A 21,491-nucleotide genomic window follows, 5' to 3' on the forward strand; every position below is an offset into this window, starting at 1 on the left:
TTTGATGGAATTTTTCTAATAGTATCAGTTTAAAGTTACACCATGACAAGAGATGCTAACTCCCCTCTTATTCTGCCCCCCCCACCCCTTTTTGTAAAAACTTGAGTGGAGAACTTTGTGTGCCCAACCTGAACACCTCTTGAAGTTTACTCCTGGGGGAATTCTGTGCCAAAAAAATTAAAAATTCAGCTCACAATATTTTACAGTTCTACAGAATTCTGCATATTTTGTCAAAACAACACAATATAATCATGCTAGTTTCAATTATTTTGGTAATTTATTTCAAAATACCTGTCAGCAAGTATGTTCATAATAATACAGACAAAAAAGATTCAGGAAGTGGGTGGGGTTTTTTGTTCATTTTTTTGTTTTGTTTTGACAAATGGATTCCTTACTAGTCCTATTAATACAGAACTTGGAGTAGTAATTCTTTAAACTGCAATACAGAAATATATTTCCAGAACCCCATGGAAACCGTGCAAAGGCTTGGGGGAATCAGAAGTAATAGAGAAGCTGAGGGAGAGGGAAGTAATTGCTGGGAAGGAGCCTGGGGAGGGTTGTTGGGCGAGGTGGAGGAAGTATGGAGCAGGGTTGGTTATGGAGGGAGGAGAGACTGGGAATTTGGAGAGCCTCTCCCATTCAGTTAGGCATATCTGACCCTTGCCCCTGCAGCCCCCCATCCATTCAGCCCCTGGCTCAGTGCTGTCACTCAACTAACTCCGGAGTATCCTCTTGTGCATTGCTCTGTCTGGCCCATGCCTCCTCACCTGGCCACACTGGGAGGAACATAGTCTCTCTGCTGGCTGTCTGCCCTCTTCTGGTGCCACAGCAGCTCCTGCTGGGTGAAAGGTGTAATTGTAGCACCTCTCCAGCAGAATCTGTATTCTACATAAGAAAAAAATCTCTGGAGGACATGAATTCTATGTGCGCACAGTGGTGCAGAATTAATCAGAATTAGTCTCCACTACTCTACTTCTTCTGGGTCCCCTTTCCACCCATGAATAACTCCAGTGCTTACTGCTGCTTCTTTGCAGAGTTCACTTGAGTTAGTCTAGCTCAACTAAGAGCAGCCAGCAACATTGCAAAATAGTATTTGAGTTGCTTTGTCCATACTGGTGTGGTACTAAGTCTTCTGGAGCCTTGGCCCTTTGTGTTGCTGGAGTCAGGCTAAGCATTGTTTCACAGTTAATTATGAGAGAATGTCTACCCTTTCTAGGCACTCAGGAGGGAATTGTGGGATGGCATTAGAGAACTAATGCTACTCAAGCTGTTTTAACCTGTGGTCATGTTAGCACAAATTTGTCAACTGCTAACTCAAGCTTTCGCCTATTAGGGCAGCATTACTCAAATGAGGCCACCATGGCCACGTGCACCCACCAGCGGCTTTTCTTGTGGCTACAACCACCTGAGCTGTAATTGAGGAGGGATGGGGTAAGGGGAAGCAGTGCCCCCACCCTGCTCCTGGATACACTGCCTTGGTGATGGTTGCTAGAGCCACCAATAGGGGTTGGGCCCTGCCCTCTTCTGGAGACACCCAAGGCACAACACTAGAGGAGCAGCTGGTGAGTTCCCCATCTTCCCCAGGGCAGTGGGACTCAGGCTTTGGCTTCAGTTCTGGGGTGATAGGGTGGCTGGCTCTGGCCACAGGGCTCCATGCTCCAGCCCTGGGCTGTGGCTGCACAGCGGCAGGCCGCAGGCTCCAGCTGCATGGCTTTGGGCTGTCCTCTGGCCACGGGGCTTCAGGCTCTGGCCCTCATTGCCTATCTCGTCCTTCCCCTCCCCCACCCAGGCTTAATTTGTCTCCAAACTTGCCAGGGCTGAGTAAGTCTGTTGTGAAAAGTGATGTGTATGTTAGTTAATATCACTTTTCACAACAGACCTACTAGGTAGCTATAAGTAAATTACAATGATTTGGGCATGTATATGTGCATATTTGTTTTTCCTAAAGCTAATTAAGTATTTTAGGAAGGTGTGAGAGCAGCCACCAGCAAGAGTTGGTGGCCACACTCACAGGCCACCAAATAATTTGTCCTGAGAACCCCTGTCTTAGGGTATGTCTGTACTATAAATAGACATCTGCAGCTGCTGAATCTAGCTCATGGGGCTCAGGTAAAGGGGCTGTTCAATTGTGTTGTAGATGTTTGGGCTCGGGCAGTAGCCTGGGTTCTGGAACCCTGTGATGTGGGAAAGTCCCATAGCTTGGGCTGCAGCCTTAGCCTGAACATCTATATTGCAGTTAAATAGCCCTGTGAGCCAGAATCAGCTGGCCTGGGCTAGCCGCAGGTATTTAATTGTAGTATAGTTATACCCTTACTTTTTCCTTGTCCCTCTGAGCCAGCCAACTTGAAGTAAAGGCACTACCGCCTGAAGTGAAGGTTTTTTGTGTTGCTGAGGCCATGTTTACACTAAAAAGTTAAGATGACTTCATGTAAATCGACACTGAACTGCCGATTTAAGCAAGTCGATCTTCCATGTCCATGCTATGCTCATTGGGTCGGCAGAGTGCATCCTCACTAGCAGGGTTTGCATAGATGCATGGAGTTCTGCACTATGGGATAGCTATCCCACAGTGCACATAGTGAAATTTTGAGTTGGGCTTGCAATGCCTTATGGAACCAAAACATTGGTGCAGGTGGTTATGGGAACCTGGCATTAGCCTCCCATGATGCATTTGCCTCCCTTACTCCCTCCCTGAAATCAACAGCAAACAAACCAAGCCTTTTTTATGCCTTTTTCTCAAGCCTGAGTTACCTATGCAGACGCCATAGCACGGTAAGTATAGACCCTGCTCAGCTGTACACTGTTGTGAGCATTACAAACACTTTGCACCTTATCCTGCAGTATTTGCACAGCTGATACAGGAGCTTGCCACACAGAACACTGTGATGCCATGCGGGCAGCCCTGGTGAAAGACATAGAGCAGAGTAATTCGCAGTTGCTGGCTACAGTCATGCATCACCTTGACATGGTTGAGCGCCGTTTCTGGGCCCGGGAAACAAGCACTGACTGCTGGGACTGCATCATTATGCAGCTGTGGGATCATGAGCAGTGGCTGCAGAACTTTCAAATGCGTACACACAGTTCCTGGAAAGTGGCCGAAGAGCTTTCCTCATCCCTGAAGCAGAGCAATACTAACATGAGAGCTGCTCTGGCAGTGGAGAAGTGAGTGGTTATAGCTTTGTGGAAGCTTGCAATGCCAGACTGCTACTGGTCAATGGGGCATCAATTTGGAATGGGGAAATCTACCATGGGATCTGTTGTGATACAGGTTTGCAGGGCCATTAACAGACTTTTGCTAAGAAGGGTAGTGACTCTGGGCAATGTGCGGACACAGTGGATGTTTCTGCCATGATGGATTTCCCTAACTGTGGTGGGGTGCTACACAGAACGCGTATCCCTATCTTGGCACCAGACCATCTTGCCGAAGAGTACATAAATCGAAAGGGGTACTTCTCAGTGGTGTTGCAGGAGCTGGTGGATCATGGGCCATTTTGCTGACATCAATGTGGGATGGTCAGGAAAGGTGTATGATGCATGCATCTTTAGAAGCAGGTTTGTTCAGAAAGTTGCAAGCAGGGACTTTCTTTCTAGACTGCAAAATAAACATTGGTAATGTTGAAATGCCAGTCGTGATCCTGGGAGACCTAGCTTATCCCTTGCTTCCATGGCTCATGAAGCTGTACACAGGCAGCCTGGACAGCAGTAAAGACCAGTTCAGCTATAGGCTGAGCGAGTGCACAATGGTGGTGGAATGTGCCTTTGGACCTTTAAAAGGTTGCTGGCATTGTTTGCTTACTAGGTTAGACCTCCAGTCAAATAACCATTGTTGTTGCTGCCTGCTGTTTGCTCCATGATATCTATGAAACAAATAGAAAAGTTTCCACCAGAGTGGGGGGTTGAGGCAAATTGCCTAGCAGCTGATTTTGAACAGCCAGACATTGGGGCAATAAGAAGAGCACCTCAAGGGGCTCTGTCTCTGTGAGGCTTTGAAAACCAGTTTCAGCAGTGAACCAGAATAATGTGACACTTATCTGTGTTGTTCCTTACCAAACTCTACCCTCCAGTGCATTTTCTCCCCTGTAAACTGCACCCCCACCAACAAAAAGAGCCTCTTCTCCTCAATCCCTTAAGTTCTATTATGCACACAAACACACAGAGAAAGCAAAGAAAAGTAAGATAACCTGGGGCAAAAGGGCTGATATCACTGGGGGAGGGGAGAGAAACAAGGAAAGCTTGCTTACAGATGTACTGCAATAACAATCATAGGTTGGGAATGGGTGCCTTCTGGTCCTTGTACCCTCTCCTGGTGTTCAGTACAAGGGACACCCAACTCCCCACTCTCCCCCCTGCTGCTCCATAGGATGTTTGTGGGAGGAGGATATAGAACTGGGCAATGATGGTAGCAGGTTCAGCATAGGCAGCAGAGGGACTCTGGCTGAGGTTCAAGGCAGCTGGATGCTGGATTCCTTAACATGTCTGATTGCTCCTTCATAATTCGCAGCATCTCTTGTTCCCTGCATGCTGTTCCATCCATGTCCAGGTTCTCGGATAGTTCAATTGTCCATGCTCTGAGCTCTGTCCTGTCACTCTGTGCGGTCACGTTAACTCATTGAACGTGTCCTTCTTTTTCCACCTTCTAATCTGGGAAAGTCTCTGTCCCAGTGTGGAGAATATGCTGATGTACAAGGTTTCAGCTGCAAGGAATGCAGAACACAAGGGTAGCATTGACAGTACATACATTGTTTCTGGTGCAAGGTTAATTTTTTAATGTAAAAAAGAAAAAAAACACACCCCCAATGCACTTCCCTGCAAGCCACAATGTAACCACAACCGCTCGCTATTGCAAGAGTTGGTTTGCTGCTCCAGCCATGGTGAGTAAAGTGAGGTATAAGGCATGGGCGAGAGGTTCTGTGCTGCTGCTTTTGTGAAGACATCCTTGGGATCACAGGTTGGAACTTGAGGGGAAAAAATCCTTTCTCTTAGCAGCCTGGATGGTGCTTGAGGACAGGCACCAGTGAAAAGCCCCCCAAATAGTTTTGGTTTTGTACAAAAGTGGCACTGGGTTGAGGGAGAAGGGATACAAACGGGAAGCTGTTACCCTGCCCCCTTGTTTTGCAGTGCTGCTTGCAATAGACAGTGATCCCTTCTAACCACAACCATGGCATGTTTGGGAAAGTGGTTGTGTGACCCAGATTTCACCAAACAGAGGGTGGATTACTTGTTGAATTGTTTGCTGTTTAAAGGCTAGCATTGAAAACTTCCCATTTCCCCTAAGTGACCCTACGCAATATCACTCTCCTAAGGGTAACAGAGGTGGCAAGGGAGCAGATGCTGCACATGTCTGGGTACAGACCTGGTCCTTATGCCATAATGCAGTGTACTGCAGTGATGCCAGCAGAGTTAATACTGTAGTGGTGTGGAAAAGTGTTGTCCTGTGGTGGATGAAATAAGGCAGCCCTTCCCAGAATCCTTCTGCAAAGGATTTCAGAGTACCTCCAGGAAAGCTTCCTAGAGATCTCCATGGAGGATATCTGGGTCATCCTCGTGCACATAAACAGCCCTTTTTTTTTTTTTTTTTGGAGAGCACCCTGTGCATAGCTGGAGTGACCACCAATGTCCACTGCACCTACTTTTCTGTTCAGATTAACATAAAAAATAATAGCATGTAGTTTGATTGGCAATGTGTACTCAGCGGAGTTATCTTCCCCGGCATCATGCTCTGCCACCAACTGGTCCTGTGACAGTATGAGCTCCAGGGTTAAAAACAGTTCTTGGCTGTTGGGGAGAATAGATCCTCTGCTTACCTGCCTCACCTTCTCCTCCTTGTCAACGATGTCCTCCTCATTGTTGCTCAAGGTCACCCAGGACTCCTGGGAGGTATCCATGGAGTGTTTTGAGGTTGTCGCTGAGAATTGCATGGAGCTCCTCATAAAAGCAGCATGTCTGTGGGGCAGAACCAGAATGACTGCTCACCTCCCTTGTCTTCTGGTACGCTTGCCAAAGCTCCTTTATTTTCCTGTGGCACTGCTGCATGTCCCTGGTATAGCCCTTCTCCTCCATGCCCTGCGTAATCTTGGCATAGATGTCAGTGTTTCTTCTGCTGGATCAGAGCTTTACCTGCACAGATTCTTCTCCTCGCAAAGCAATAAGATCTACCACCTCCTGTGTAGTCCAGGCTGGAGCATGTTTGCGGCCTTGAGTTTCCATGATCAGCTGTGCTGGTGAGCTCTCCACGGTGATCGAACAGGAAATAAAAGTGCGAAAGTTCCCGGGGCTTTAACAGGGGAGCAGCTGTTTCCTGTGTACCTGGCTGACTTTTCTAGTGGAGCTGAAAGTGCTCTCCAGAGAATTGACAGCGGAGCACTGTGGGACACCTCCTGGAGGCCAGTTCATTCAAATTACACAACACAGTGTCTACACCAGAGGTTCTCAATCTTTTTCTTGCTGAAGCCCCCCTCAACATGCTATTAAAAACTCAGGGCCCAGTGGGGGAAGGGGGACTTGGGGCTCCAGGCCAGGGCAGACACCCTCGGGCATAGACATAGTTTGACTTCTATTTTTAGGGGGGGCAAGGGCTGGCAGGGCTCAAACTAGCTCTGCACAGTGGGATCCAGGGAGGGAGCACTACCTCCACCCCGACTCACCTCAGAAGGCTACCCAGCCTGACTGGGGTGTGAAGGAATGCATCCAAAAGGTATAACTCAAAGGGGGGGACTTGCAGATCCTCAGGGGGCCATGGACCCCCGCTTAAGAGCCACTGGTCTACACTATCCCCATGTCGATCCGTGGATGTTGAATCAAGCGCTATGCCTCTCGCGGAGGTGGACTACAGAAATGAACTTTACAGGCCTCTTATGTCAGCAGAAGGGACTTGGTTGTGTAGACATATACATTAATAGATTGACTTAAAGTGGCTTGTGTAGACCAGGCCATAGTCTCTAAGTAGGAGCAATGCTGAAGCTAACTTTGCACTGAAGACAAGCCCTCTTAGCTTTCCCAAGCAGCAGTTGTATGCAGCTGCCATGATTCTTGACAATTACACTGCTGATTGCACACCTCAGAATAGTAGCAATGAAACTGATGCAGTTGTGTTACTTTAATGCTGCTGTCTTCCAGCAAATCTACAAACATCAGAGGCTCTGAAGCTATTTCTGCAGAGTCAGGAAGGTAGCATTGTATCAGCTTACACTCAAAAGCATTTTCCTTTCAACCATCAGTACTAGAACATTGCATTTGCTAAATGAAAGCTTACTTTTTTTGGAAAACAAATTGCATACCAGGGTAAGTTTTCCAAATGCCATGGGAGAGTGGATTTTTCAAGCCCTGAATATTATTGTCTCTCCATGCTACTGCTCCACTGAAGACTAGGGGCAGCTCTAGCTTTTTTGCCACCCCAAGCACGGCAGGCAGGCTGCCTTCAGCAGCTTGCCTGCGGGAGGTTCCTGGTCCTGTGGATTCAGTGGCTTTCCTGCAGGAGGTCTGCCGGTCCCGCGGCTTCAGCGTACCTGCCACTGAATTGCTGCTGAATCCGCGGGACCGGCGGACCTTCTGCAGGAAAGCCTCTGAAGGCAGCCTGACTGCTACCCTCGCAGGGACTGGCAGGCTGCGGCTTGCCGCCCCAAGCATGCGCTTGGCGCACTGGTGCCTGGAGCCACTGCTGCTGAAGACACAATTACATAAAAATAACTTTAAACTTCTTTTAAATACCTATAATAACACTGTCTATGTTCCTATTTTTTAGCATTTTAAGTACTTCAGGGTATGGTTTGTTTTTATTTTGCATCTTCCTTAACACTGTTGCATAATTAAATTATAAAACACATCTACAACATTCAATAGAAAATCTGTAGTCATCTTGGTACAAACGAATTTTTAGCAGAAGTGTATCTTTAAAATATAGACGTAGCTTTCTTATGTGATTAAAGTGACACTGTGTGGGTGTGGGTGTACATATGTTTGTATGTATGTATGAATGTTCTTACATTTTTTTCAGTTGGGTTTTATGATGCATCCAAAAATGCAACGTTTGAATTTTGAAAAGACTGGGCAAAACAAACAAGTATGGATAAAGTAGCTGCATTCCACAAATTCTGAATTTCTATCTTGGGCAAACCTCTGTTTAACTAGACAGTAGATTACTGTTGAGGTGGGAATTGATAGAGGTAATCAGAGAACTGCTGAAGAATCTTCTTGAAGGAATAAGTAATATTAAATCAAGTTATATCTATATAATGCACGAACTGACTAACTTAGTTAAATTACTGTACATAAAATAGATTTGTTCAGGATTGGAAAAGAAACCCTAAGTATAGAAGGCTTAATTATCTTCCTTTAAATGTTCTCTTAAAATGGTTAGTATACTTAATAAAGTAAGGACAAAATGGAAGATTTGGACAACTGTTCTTGATTATTCAGAATTCAATATTGTAAGAATCCTGGAAAATCTGAGGGCATTGTTAATCAGTATAATTCAGGTGTGGCCAGCCAGAGAAGGAGCCAGAATTTGCCAAGGTACATTGCCAAAGAGCCACAGTGAAACGTCAGCAGCCCCCCATCAGCTCCCCTTCTGCCCCCTGCTCCCAGCACCTCCTGCCCACCAGCAGCCTGGCCAATTAGCGCCTCCCTCTCCCTCTCAACACCTCAGCTGTTTCCTGGCGTGCAGGAGGCTCTGGGTGGGAAGAGGGAGGAGCGAGGGCATGACAGGCTCAGAGGAGGGGATGGGAAGGAGTAGGGGGCAGGGCCTGTGACAGAGTCAGGGATTGAGCAGTGAGCACCCCCCAGCACACTGGAAAGTTGGTGCCTGTAGCTCCAGCCCTGGAATCGGTGCCTATATAAGGGGCCAATATTAACTTCTGAAGAGCTGCATGTGGCTCTGGAGCCACAGGTTGGCCACCCCTGGTATAATCTTTCAGGACTTAAAGCCTGACGTCTTTTTCTCTCCCCCCCCCTCGGAAAATCAGGAGTAATATCAGTAAAGTCATTGGGTATGTCTTGTGATTTAAAAAAAAAAAAACAGACAAAAAAAACTCTCTGCAGCATCGAGTCTCCGAGCCCGGATCAGCTGACTTGAGCAGCAGGACTATAAAATTGCAGTGTGGACAGGACCTGGAACCCAGCCTCTGAGACCTCCCCCTCCCCCCACCCCATTCCTGGAGTCTCAGAGCCCAGGCTCCAGCCCAAGCCTGAACACTTACATTTCAATTTTATGGCCCTGCAGCCCAAATCTGAGTCAGCTGACTTGGGCCAGTTGTGGCCACGCCGTGGGTTTTTATCGCAGTGCAGATGTACCTGCTGGCATTAAACTAGTGAAAACAGATGAAGGAAGGGAACCTAGGTCATTATCACCTTGCCTCTTACCAATCAAAAAGTGAGAGCGCACACCAAGCCCTAATACTGAAGTACCTGAAGAGACAACTTGGGTCTTGTATAACTGAGCTCTTTATGATTCAGTGTAAAAGAATTGTACAACATAAATAGGTTGGTTTTTTTGCATGTCTTGCACATCTAAATCTTCAATTGACTGCAATAGGGATTTGAGTGCCTGAGAAATTCATGGTCTGGCCGTTGACTTGTACACCATTTTTTGAGAATTGAAGCATTTGACTGATGATCAAAAGGGGGGGGGGGGGGAAATCTTCTGAACTGAGCAAGCCTTTCTGGGAAAGGAAAATTGACTTTACATTTTTGGATTAGTCAGATGACATTCCATGTGATATACTTTTTCGAAACTCCGTAAGAAATTCCAAAGTGGAATATTTCAGAATATCTTTATAAATCTAAATCACTTTTTAATTGGAAAGTCACTTTCTTAAAATATGGTAAAACTCTTGCAGAACCATTCATCTTTGAGAAGACTTTCACAAATACATCCAATGATCAAATAATAATATTGATTGGCCAATCAATTGCTTAGCAAATCTGTTTAATAATAAAAATCTAGTTTTTACACAGCTAGAAGAGAAGTGTGTGTGAGAGACCTGGAGTCTCATTTCAAACAAAAATTAACCACTTTATTTTTGCCTCATGGTTTGTTTGGTTCGGCTCCAATTGTTCATGCCAGGATACTTTTAGGTGCACATTTGTAGATTAACTTATCCTATATTAATCTCTATAGGACTGTGCATATGTCAGAAATTTCTCTCTCATTGAGAAGTCCTCTTGAGAGGTAATATACCCACTAGATTAGCTTACCTGTACTACAATATGTGATACTATCCCTGAATGACTCGTCTTTGTATTTTTTTGAAATTCTTTCTGATAAGCTGTTTTAGTGTTAGCCTAATTCCCTTTGTTTCCCATCCAATTGTAGATGGGGCTACATGTTTTAGCAATTCTGAGTCCTGTTGTTGACAGTCTTCAGATGCCCCAATACTAGGGAAAACAGCAGGACTGATTGAAGGAATATGAAGCCAGGGTAGTCTAGTTTGTTCCATTGTGATAGCCCAACTTGCATCATTCTTTACTTTGCAGGGAGGAAGGGGAGGGAGAAGAGGGCAGTCCTTATGAGTGCACAAAGATGTTGATGATTTTCCTAGTGAGTGTCAGGCAGGAGTTTGATTCATTGCCACCCCTACCCAAGAGGTCAGGCTGAATCGGCTGGCCAATTTGGATGATTTTTGGCTGGGCAGGGAAATCCATGGCTGCTTCAGAGAGGCAAAGAATCAATTAACTTTTTAATGTCATACCTGCTTTTAAAAGAACTATTAACTGCTGTCCAATCTTCATCCTCTTTCTCAGCAAGCTACTGGAGATGGTGGACTTTCCTGACTAGTTTTTCTGCTAATTCCAGCTTCTGGAACTTTACTTTACATTTCCTCATAATTAATGACCTCTTTATTAGTTCTGAACACTGATCCCTCCTTCTTACATAACTGCTTAATATTTCTTACTTTTTTGGATGCCCACTATTCTGCTGTTTTTGAGCATTTCAAGCAAGATGTCAGTGTTCGCCCTAAGCATTTTACTTCCCTGTTTGATCTCTCTGTGTCTCTGTTCTCTCATTACTACTGCACAATTTATGGAGCAGTTTTTACATCCTCTTATTGTCTCTTAGGTGGAAGAGTGCCTCAGGATACCACCCTTGACCCTCCTACCATCTCCATATCTCACTTATGTTTTTTTGTGGTTGATACCAACTGTATAATCTTACAGATTTGAGAGACACTTTATATGGTCCTCCAGATCATGATTTGTTCAGATATAGTTAGACATTACATGCATGGCATAGTTCTGATATAATCATTAGTGTAATATGCTGCTTCTGTTTTTTTTTAAATAGTTGCTGCAATACTGCTTAGTTTTCAGAATCCCACAGAATAATTTTTCTTTTCTTTTAAATTGATATCTTCCTACAGGTCTTCCAGACTTTCTAGCTCTTGTGGATGAAAACATCTTCCTGTTGTTGTCAGTTCTCAGTGATGACCAGATTCTGAGTCTGGAAATAGACTTCAGCCACTGTGCTGATATGGCTGCTGTCACTACAGAATAAATTAATAGTAAATTAAATTTGTCTGAAGGTATGGCAGAATTAATTGGGATTCATTTGTATTTTGTGTCCACCTGAAATTTAACAAGCTTTTTCAATTTGTTCTTTGAGGTAGACACCATCACAACACATCCGCTTCCAAACTTTCGTTTTGTGCATTTATTGTCACTTAAGTATTTTTCTCCCATTCTTTGACTATCTAGTGAATACTCTACTTCTCTATTTCAAATTTGGACCCATTTGGGAGTGAAGCACAATTTCAGTCTTCCTTACTCTATTTCTTAAACTTTCTTAACCACGGGTTCCTCTTTGTTTGTCTGTTTCCTTTTTGAAGTAGTTTTTGTTGACAGCCACTTATTTATACCATATTTAGAAAACCCTTTGCATGACCAAACTTGCGCACACACTTTGTTGGAAAGTTTGCAAGTTACTTTAATAGAAATTGCAGAAATTGTTTTCCGTTACTTTAAAATCAGATCCTCTCAACTTTTATCTGCCCTGACTTTCTTTTAAATACACGCAGTCTCTCTCTTCTATAACTTACTGATAGCAGTTGGGCAGAGAGAGGCAAGAACTCAAATCTAGGTCAATTTCCATAAAACTAAGCACTTCCTATTTTAGTATAATACTAAAATCTTTACTTGAATACACGATTCGCTTCTCAGTTTTAGTCCATCCTGGAGACTGAGGGATAGGAGACGTGGTTAAAATTTTCTTTCCCACAGATTCAGTCATGCCTGCTTGCTTGCTTTGCTGGCCCAAAAGACTTGACTGACAAATTCCAAATGCTTTTGGAACCAAATACTTTTTCTGACTTTATTTTATTTTTGTAGTTTGCTGGCCAAACTGGAGAAAATCTATTGTTCACCGATCTCTAGCTCTTACTACTTTCAGAGCTATGAGTGTGAATTTATGACTATATCTGATCAGTAACACAGATATATGTGTATGCAGTTATGTTGGGACCTCATTGTTTGTTTTTGTTTTTTTAATGACACTGTGCATTTGCCATTTCATTTCCAACTAGCAATCTTCTGCCCTCTTAACTTAATAGGCTGTTTCTATTCTACACTGTTTCCTCTTTGTGTGACTGTTTGTTTTTCTTAACTTTATAGGATGCTCTTATTCTGCCTTTAAAAAATGTACGTAGTGCATAGCTGACCTGTAGAACTTCTTGTCGCAAGATACTGTTGAGGCAAAGAGCTTATCAACACTCAGAAGAATTAGACACTTGTATAGGTCATTAAAAACATCTATAGTTACACTAGGCTAAAATGTGCAAGGGATATAATTTTCATACTTCAGTGCATAAGGCAGCCATTAACAGTTTGGAATTAGGAAGAAACTTCCTCTATGAGCTGGTTATTCCATAACTGTCTGCCGTGAGAATCTTTGCGCCTTCCTCAGAAGCAGCTGATACAAGCTATTATTTGATGGAATGCTGAACTAGATAGAGCATTAATCTGATTGATTATGGTAGTTCTTATATTTCTCATTGTAAAGTACACAGCAGTATCTTTACATAGAAACTGTATTTTGCATTAAGGGATTCAGGATCTTAATCACTTTAATTTAGCTATGTAAACTATGTTTGTCTTTGAAAATTTCATATGGTTACTTCAGACATTTCCAGATTTCTGAAGAGGACAAAAGCTGCAAAATTATGGGCTGCTTAGGTGCTTGTCAAAGAAATCTGCAAGATGGTCTAAGTACAGAAGGATATTCTAGATCCGTGCCCATGGGAAGTGTTCATTTAATAGCTAATGCCCTATCTAGGGCTAGGTGTACAGTTATGGACTGTTGTAACATGCCCTGTTTCCACAGGCAAATACAAATCAGTTTTTCTTCCCTTCATGTCAAACTTCTCCTTCCCCTCCTCCTGTACTTATAATTAGTTTTGCATTACACAAGATTCAGTAGCTGTATTTTGTTTAATTGGGGGTCAATAGGAAAGATTGAGAGAGAGTTCTGAGGAAGATTATCTCATTTAAGTCCAAACCTAATAATAATCCAAAAGAGGTAAATGTTAGGTACTAATACAGGCTGGTAGAATATTAGATCACTGGCACAAAAATGTCCACTACTAAACTAATACTACATATGATAACAGTTCAACAAAATGACTTGATTAAATAAGTGGGAAGCATAGTAGCGTGACAAGACATGCATGTCTCAAAGTAACATTATCAGGGATTGTACAAGGAGCAGACCTCTGATTTCACACACATGCTATAATACTAAAGGACAAATCCCCAAATAGGACAGGAAACTGTTGCTGCTGATTTGTGTATCACTAAGATTGCTTAAATGAAGTTGTATGTGTTGCATTGCACTGGAAGCTTCAATTCCTTATGGTTCACTAAAATGCAGCATAGCAACTCATTAAAGCAGCCTTAGTGATGTCATAGGGTTCCCTTACATGATATTGTTGACAATTTATTATTTTAGTTTTCCATATCTTCTGTGAAATGCCTATCACACACTTGGATACTATGATCCCTGCTCCAAACTGCTTACAATCTAACTTTCAGAAGTGTCATGACTAATGGTAACAAATACTGGGAAGGGGATGGAGCAAGGCAAGGCGTTGCAGTCCTGACAGAGCTCCCCCTTGTAAACTGTCACCAAGATGCTGTATTAAATGCAAATCTTGGATCTTGCATGCTTTTAAGCCTGTTTGGGTCTGAGCAGCATCCAGATGCGTCTTAGTTTGGCCTCTCTGGCATTCTCTTGGAGAACAGCTTCTCCCCCTGCCCCCATGGTATTTCCAAGACCAGTGCTGACCTTCTCCAAGTCTCCCCTGTTGCTTAAGCACACTTTCTCCAGAGTTCTATCCGCATGGGCACTCTGGTTTACAGTTAACCCTTTGGGGACTTTGTGGTAGCTAAAGCAAGTAATAGAGTTTGCAAAGGCGCTTTGTTAAACCACAGATTTACTCATCAACAAAGCACAAGAGATGCAGATCTGTGAAAAATAACTCATCTGCATGCAAAACCCATGTGTTTTTTTTTTTGTTGTTTGTTTTTTTAAGTAAATATGTGACAGAGTAAACAAGTGACTGCTGACTGACTGGTTTCTTTTGTAACTGGAAAGACTGAGTAGCCTAAGGGATAGAGTATCAGTTGTGCTAACGATGGCCTTCCTTTTTGCATAAAATTCATATGATGTGTGGTGGAATAGAAGTACTCCTTTCTGACCACCTCTATCTTTGGGAGGAAAGTTGGAGACAATGCAGATGTACTGTGTAGCATGGCATATGATTTGGATCTCTGTTTGGCACTAGGCAGCATCTGTAGAAACAACACTTCTGTGCTGCAACTGAGAAGCTTATTCACCTGTTCATCTAGCATTATTCTATATTGTTTGGGTAGATATAACCGTAAATGTGTTGTCGGTTATGGATGTACTAACTTGCTTGTATCTGATAGCTGTTTGGGAAATGTTGATTTCCATTCCATTTCATTGCAGAATTTGTCTGATCTTGTTTTCCATTTTTTTTCCTTTACAACTTTGTCCAGAAACAATGTTTAGCTTTGTTAAATGTATTGGCTGTGACATTACTGGCTCGCTGTGCTCCCATCCATAGTGTGTGTAGTTCTTTTTGTTTTTGTTTTATTTGGGGAGGGGGGAGGGGAGGTCAGGAAGGATAAAAACTCACAAGAATTCAATTACTTGCTTTTTTCCGTCAGAAAAAGCTACACATTTTATGCCTTCAAACTTGATGCATCTCTAGTGCAAGAAATTGCTTAAATATCATAAAACTAAGAGCTTTTTGCAATTTACTGAACTATAAAAGTATAAGAGTAAGTTTCATTTTATTCTTAATAACTTAGCAAACTTCACCTGACCCCACATAGGGTTTTATTTAAAAAGGCTGTTTGTTTGCTTTTTGAATGTACAAGTGACGTCATCACTAAATGACTGGCATTGAATAACATAGTTTTTACACTAAAAACTAAATATGGGGAAGAAGCATCCAAACTACACTATGTATGATATAACATTTTTACAACCTTCTCCCTCCTATTTCGTGTATTCTTCTTGCAAAAGAAGAACAGAAAATGACTGCTCTCTCAGGTGATAATATATGGGTAACTTTTTAAACTTATTTTGCATGTGTTCGGAACTCATGTTAAATAGCTTTCTAAACATTGTGTGTATTGGGGTGCTAAATGCATGGATCTAATATCTTGAATTGACATTTCAGCTTACTTCAGTGGTTTGCAACCAGGGGTACACATACCCCAGGGGGTACACACAGGTGTTCCGGGGGAACATCAGCTCATCTAGATATTTAGTCTGTTGTACAACTAGGCACATAAAAAGCAGTAGCAAAGTCAGTACAAACTAAAATTTCATACAGACAAAGTGAGAAAGTTAGCGATTTTTCAGTAATCGTGTGCTGTGACACTTTTTTTTTGTTATGTCTGATTTTGTAAGCAAGTAGTCTTTAAGTGAGGTGAAATTTGGGGTACGCAAGACAAATCAGACTCCTGAAAGGGATGCAGTAGTCTGGAAAGGTTCAAAAACACTGGCTTAGTCAATACTACAATATATTTGCAATGTGCAGTGATGGGGAAAGGCTATCTTCTCTGGGGGAACCTCCCCTAATTTTATTTTTTCTTTACAGATTTTATTCTCTATTACAGCTACTTGCCATATTAAACCTTGGCTATCTTGCCATTTTATTTAGGAACCTGGGCAGCCAGGACATGAAAAACTCTGTGTATGTTCTGTTTCTTTGTGGTTGTAGATATCTTCAGTTGGGTCCATTATTTCTTACACAGCGGAATTTAAGTGGATAAACCTCAGTTATGAGGTTTAATATATCTGCAGGAGTCCCAATGAAGATTTTTAAATGGCTGCAAAGCTTCCAATAGCACAAGGGAGGCACATTAGAAAAGTGAGGTGGGAATTGAATAGGTCTTTAGATTTCATATGAACACAGGAAAACCTTGTATATAAATAGCACCTTCTATCCATTCTTTGACAAGATAACTGGCAAAGGGGAGAAGCAGTAAATGTGATATATCTTGTTGGGTTTTTTTTGATGCAGTTCCACATGACATTCTCAAAGCAGATTAGGGAAATGTAGGCTAGTGTGCACGATATTTAAAAAAATTGTACTCAAAGAGCAGTTATGAATGGTTTGCTGTTAAACTGAGAGAATGTATCTAGTGGGGTTCCACAGCATTCAGTCCTAGTTCCGTTAGTCAGTACTTCCATTAATGCCTTGGATAATGGAGCAGGCTTGTAAAATTTACAAACAATACAAGCTGAGAGGACTTGCAAGCACTTTGGAGGACAGAATTAGAATTCAGAACGATCTTGACAAATTGAAGAACTGGTCTGAAATCAACAAGATGAAATTCAATAAAGACAAGTGCAAAGCACTGCACTTAGAAAGGAAAAATTAAATGCACAACTACAAAATTGGGAATAACTGGCTAGGAACTAATACATTTTAACCCTCAACTCCTTTTCAGCAGTATCTAAAATTGAATATGAGCCAACAATGGGATGCGAACATATTAATATCATTCTGAGAGGTATTAACAGGACTGTCACATGTAAGGCATGGGAGGTAGTTGTCCTCCTCTATTCTGCAGTGATGAGGTCTCAGCTGGAGTACTGTCCAATTTTGGGTGCCACTTTAGGAAAGATGGGGACAAATTAGAGAGAGTCCAGAAGAAAGCAATAAAAATGATAAGGTTTAGAAAACATGACTTATCAGGAAAGGTTAAAAATAACCTGGGCATGTTTAGAGCTGAGAAAGAGAGGCTGAGGGAGGGACCTCATAACAGCCTTCTAATCTGTAAAGGGCTCTTATGATGATCAGTTGTTCTCCATGTCCCCTGAAAGCAAGACAAGAAATAACGGGTTCAATATGCAGCAAGGGAGGTATTGGGGAAAACCCTTCTGTGACTATGATTACTGGAGGGGCTATACTAAGAATGTTCACTCAAGGAAAACTGCAAAGAATAGAGCAGAAAATCCCCAAAACTGGTGCTTTATTCTTAAAATTACATTCACCAAGCCAGTAAGAAAATAGCTTCAGTAATACCTTACTGGTTACCAAGAAGCCAGAATACAGTTCCCTTTAAGCAATCCAGCCTTTGGCTCCTACCCAGAGAGCAAAGTCTATATAGTGAGGGTTATTTAGAACTTCATATATGATGAATACGGTTTTACCAATCCCAAGAGATTGGACATATTATCCACCAGGTCAGTATATTTCAGATCTTAACCAAATGCATGCTTATATCCAATTCTTATTAACTAAATCTAAGGTTTAATAAAGAAAAGAAAACCTAACTGTGGTTAAAAGATTATACGTACAAATATGAGTAAAGGTCAGTTTCAAAGCTGAGGGTATGTCTACACTGCGGGATTATTCTGATTTTGCATAAATCCGTTTTGTAAAACAGATTGTATAAAGTCGAGTGCACGCAACCACACTAAGCACATTAATTCGGCGGTGTGCGTCCATGTACAGAGTCTAGCATCGATTTCCAGAGCGTTGCACTGTGGGTAGCTATCCCGTAGCTATCCAATAGTTCCCGCAATCTGCCCCGCCCATTGGAATTCTGGGTTGAGATGCCAACGCATGATGGTGCAAAAACAGTGTCACGGGTGATTCTGAGTAAATGTCGTCACTCATTCCTTCCTCCGTGAAAGCAACGGCAGACAATCATTTCACTCCCTTTTTCCCTGGATTGCCCTGGCAGACGCCATAGCATGGCAACCATGGAGCCCGTTTTGCCTTTTGTCACTCTCACAGTATGTGTACTGGATGCCGCTGACAGAGGCGGTACTGCAGTGCTACACAGCAGCAATCATTTGCCATTGCAAGGTAGCAGAGATGGTTATCAGTCGTTCTGTACCGTCTGCTGCTGTCATGGGTGCTCCTGGCTGGCCTTAGCTAAGGTCGGCTGGGGGCGCAAAGACAAAAACCTTTATGGTTTTTCTAAATAGTCAGTCCTGCCTAGAATATGGGGCAAGTCTACTAGAGAACCAGAGAGCACAGCCGCTCCGTGTCAGATCCCGCAGAAATGATGAGCTGCATGCCATTCATGGGGGGTGCCCCTGCAGCAACCCCACCCGTTGATTCCCTTCTCCCCAACCTTTCTGGGCCACCGTGGCAGTGTCCCCCATTTGTGTGATGAAGTAATAAAGAATGCAGGAATAAGAAACACTGATTTTTTAGTGAGATAAAATGAGGGGGAGGCAACCTCCAGCTGCTATGATAGTCCAGGTAGGACATTAAACGGTGGGGGGGAGAGGAGCTCAGCATCCCGCTGCTATTATAGTCCAGGCAGTACAGAACCTTTTCTTTAGACATGAAAGGGTGGGGGGACTGATGGAACTCAGTCCCCAGTTGCTATGTTTAGGACGGTTACCAGCCGTTCTGTACCATCTACCGGGAATCATTCCTATTTTTACCCAGGCGCCCCCGGAGCCAGCCAGGAGCACTCACAGGATGATGATAGCTATCAGTCCTTTTGTATGGTACCGTCTGCCACCGGGGAGGGGAGGGGAGAGGATGCTGCTATTCATTGCCGCCGCACCGCGTCTACCAGCAGCATGCAGTAGACGTAGGGTGATATATAAAAAAGTCAACAAACGATTTTTTTTCCCTTTTCTTTCACGGGGGAAGGGGGAGTAAATTGACGACATATACCCTGAAACACCCCGGACAATGTGTTTGACCCTACAGGCACTGGGAGCTCAGCCAGGAATGCAAATACTTTTCAGAGACTGCGGGGACTGTGGGATAGCTGGAGTCCTCAGTACCCCCTCCCTCCCTCCATGAGCGTCCATTTGATTCTTTGGCTTTCCGTTACGCATGTCACGCAGCACTGTGATGTGGCCTCCACTATCATAGCCTGGAGATTTTTTCAAATGCTTTCTCATTTCGTCTTCTGTAACAGAGCTTTGATAGAACAGATTTGTCTGCCCATACAGCGATCAGATCCAGTATCTCCCGTACGGCCCATGCTGGAGCTCTTTTTGGATTTGGGACTGCATTGCCACTCATGCTGATCAGAGCTCCACGCTGGGCAAACAGGAAATGAAATTCAAAAGTTCGCGGGGCTTTTCCTGTTTACCTGGCCGGTGCATCCAAGTTTGGATTGCTGTCCAGAGCGGTCACAATGGTGCACTGTGGGATACCGCCTGGAGGCCAATACCGTCAATTTGCGGCCACACTAACCCTAATCCGACATGGTAATACCGATTTCAGCGCTACTCCTCTCGGGGAGGAGTACAGAAACCAGTTTAAAGAGCTCTTTATATCGATATAAAGGGCCTTGTTGTGTGGATGGGTGCAGCGTTAAATTGGTTTAACGCTGCTAAAATCGGTTTAAACGCGTAGTGTAGACCAGGTCTGAGATAGGGAAGCTGATTTGTAAGTCTTTCCAGAATCAGTTCAATAGGCTATATTCCAAAAAAGCAGTCCGTATGCAGAGTCTGTTCAGATTCTTCCATGACAAATTGCAGGGCTAATCCAGAATAGACTAGGAGACCTCAGTCTTGTAGGCTTAGACTTTCCCTATCAAAGTTTAATCAGATCTGAGATAGTAAGGATCAGGCCCAAGATCCTTTCTAGCTGTGAAGTTTGACTGCTAAGTGTCTTGGCAGCAAATGATCACAGCAGGCATTTTTTTTGAAGAATAGGTAATGTACTTTGTTGCTTTGAATTAAATCTCGCTTTTCTAGGCACAAACCCACAGCTAGTTGCATCAGTTAGCATAAGGTAATTAACCATTCATATGGTTTGTAGGTAGTTTATTTCTCTTTGAAGTTTGTAGTACAGGCCATGATATTATTACACCACAAGTTTCATCTAAATGTTAATATCCCCTTTTGATCTGAGTCAATAGAACATAGTAATGAAACATTACTGACAGGAACTGAAGTTTTAGCAATTGCCAGCTAATTAGATCATTGTTGAACTTCTAATAAGATATAGGTGAACAGACAACTACAGTAGTATCTACTTCTGATTCCCTAACAATACAGGCCTATATTCAAGGGCTCTAGTTTATTTAACATGGCTACAATTTCAGTATTTTTCGAATGTCATTTAAAGGTTGCTTTTCGTTTGCTTAACCGTGAGTCACACCTTCTAACTAGAAAACTGGTTAAACTCTGGAATAGGCTTTTGTGATACTCCCAGGGGTTGTGACGCACCTCACTTCCACCTGCCCTTAGTATGAAAGATTCTTGTCAGTACCTGCTGTGGATCAGCTCCTTGATACCAACAGCCTCTTGCAGCACAAGTACTACTTTTCAGGCTTTCACAGACCTCGCTGTCTCTGTACAGGTAGTGACAGGCACACATACCAACCCGCGAGTACTTGGAGCATTTCCTGCCATGTCCTACTCCCATATCCACTGAACGCTCCCAAAGGATCAGTACACATCCGCTTGTAAGATTGAACTCAGGACCAGCACTTCAACACCAGAGCACTTATATTTATTAATAAACATTCTTGTTTTCATTATAATCAAAGAATGTAGATGCAAGTAATAATGGGTAAGAGTGTTGGTAACAAGTGGTTATATATTAAAAAAAATCATATGCTTCCAGAGACTAAACTTAACGGGTTAACCTTCTGCGTAAAAAAGTTTGCTGCAGTGTTTTTCTGGTTAAGACCCCTTTTTTGTGAAGGAAAAGCACTGCCCTTTTTCTTTCTCACTGAAGGGTGCCAAGGTGTCATCTTTGTCTTCCCAAGATAGAGCCAACTTTTGATGCATACCTGCAGATAGGGTCCTCTAACCCCTTCTCCCCCCCCACACCGCCTTTTCTGCCTGTTCAGCTCTTCTTTGAAACTTTTACAATCCTTCATTTGCATTCAGTCCAAAGGGTTGATAATGGACCCCATTGTAATATGTTCGTTAGCTTTCTAATGGTAACTGACTTTAAAACTAGATTAAATACAATGTTACAAAAATAGAGAATCAGGCAAGTATTCAGACTAAATTTTAGATTATTTAAAAACCC

At 43.0% G+C, this 21,491-nt stretch overlaps 1 protein-coding gene across 7 annotated transcripts in view; it reads left to right on the top strand.

The window, feature by feature from the left end:
• The window catches only part of LYST (lysosomal trafficking regulator), a 180,373-nt gene that overhangs the window by 2,027 nt on the left and 156,855 nt on the right, over window positions 1-21,491 (top strand). For 5 of the 7 annotated variants that reach the window (XM_050950350.1, XM_050950358.1, XM_050950357.1 and 2 more), the window contains exon 2: window positions 11,355-11,516. The exons of the other annotated variants lie outside the window; for them this stretch is intronic. The gene's annotated coding sequence lies outside the window, so the exon portion shown is untranslated. The remainder of the gene's footprint in view (window positions 1-11,354; window positions 11,517-21,491) is intronic. 7 annotated transcript variants of the gene reach the window in all.

Source organism: Gopherus flavomarginatus, chromosome 4, assembly GCF_025201925.1.
Source record: "Gopherus flavomarginatus isolate rGopFla2 chromosome 4, rGopFla2.mat.asm, whole genome shotgun sequence".
NCBI classification, from domain to species: Eukaryota; Metazoa; Chordata; order Testudines; family Testudinidae; genus Gopherus; species Gopherus flavomarginatus.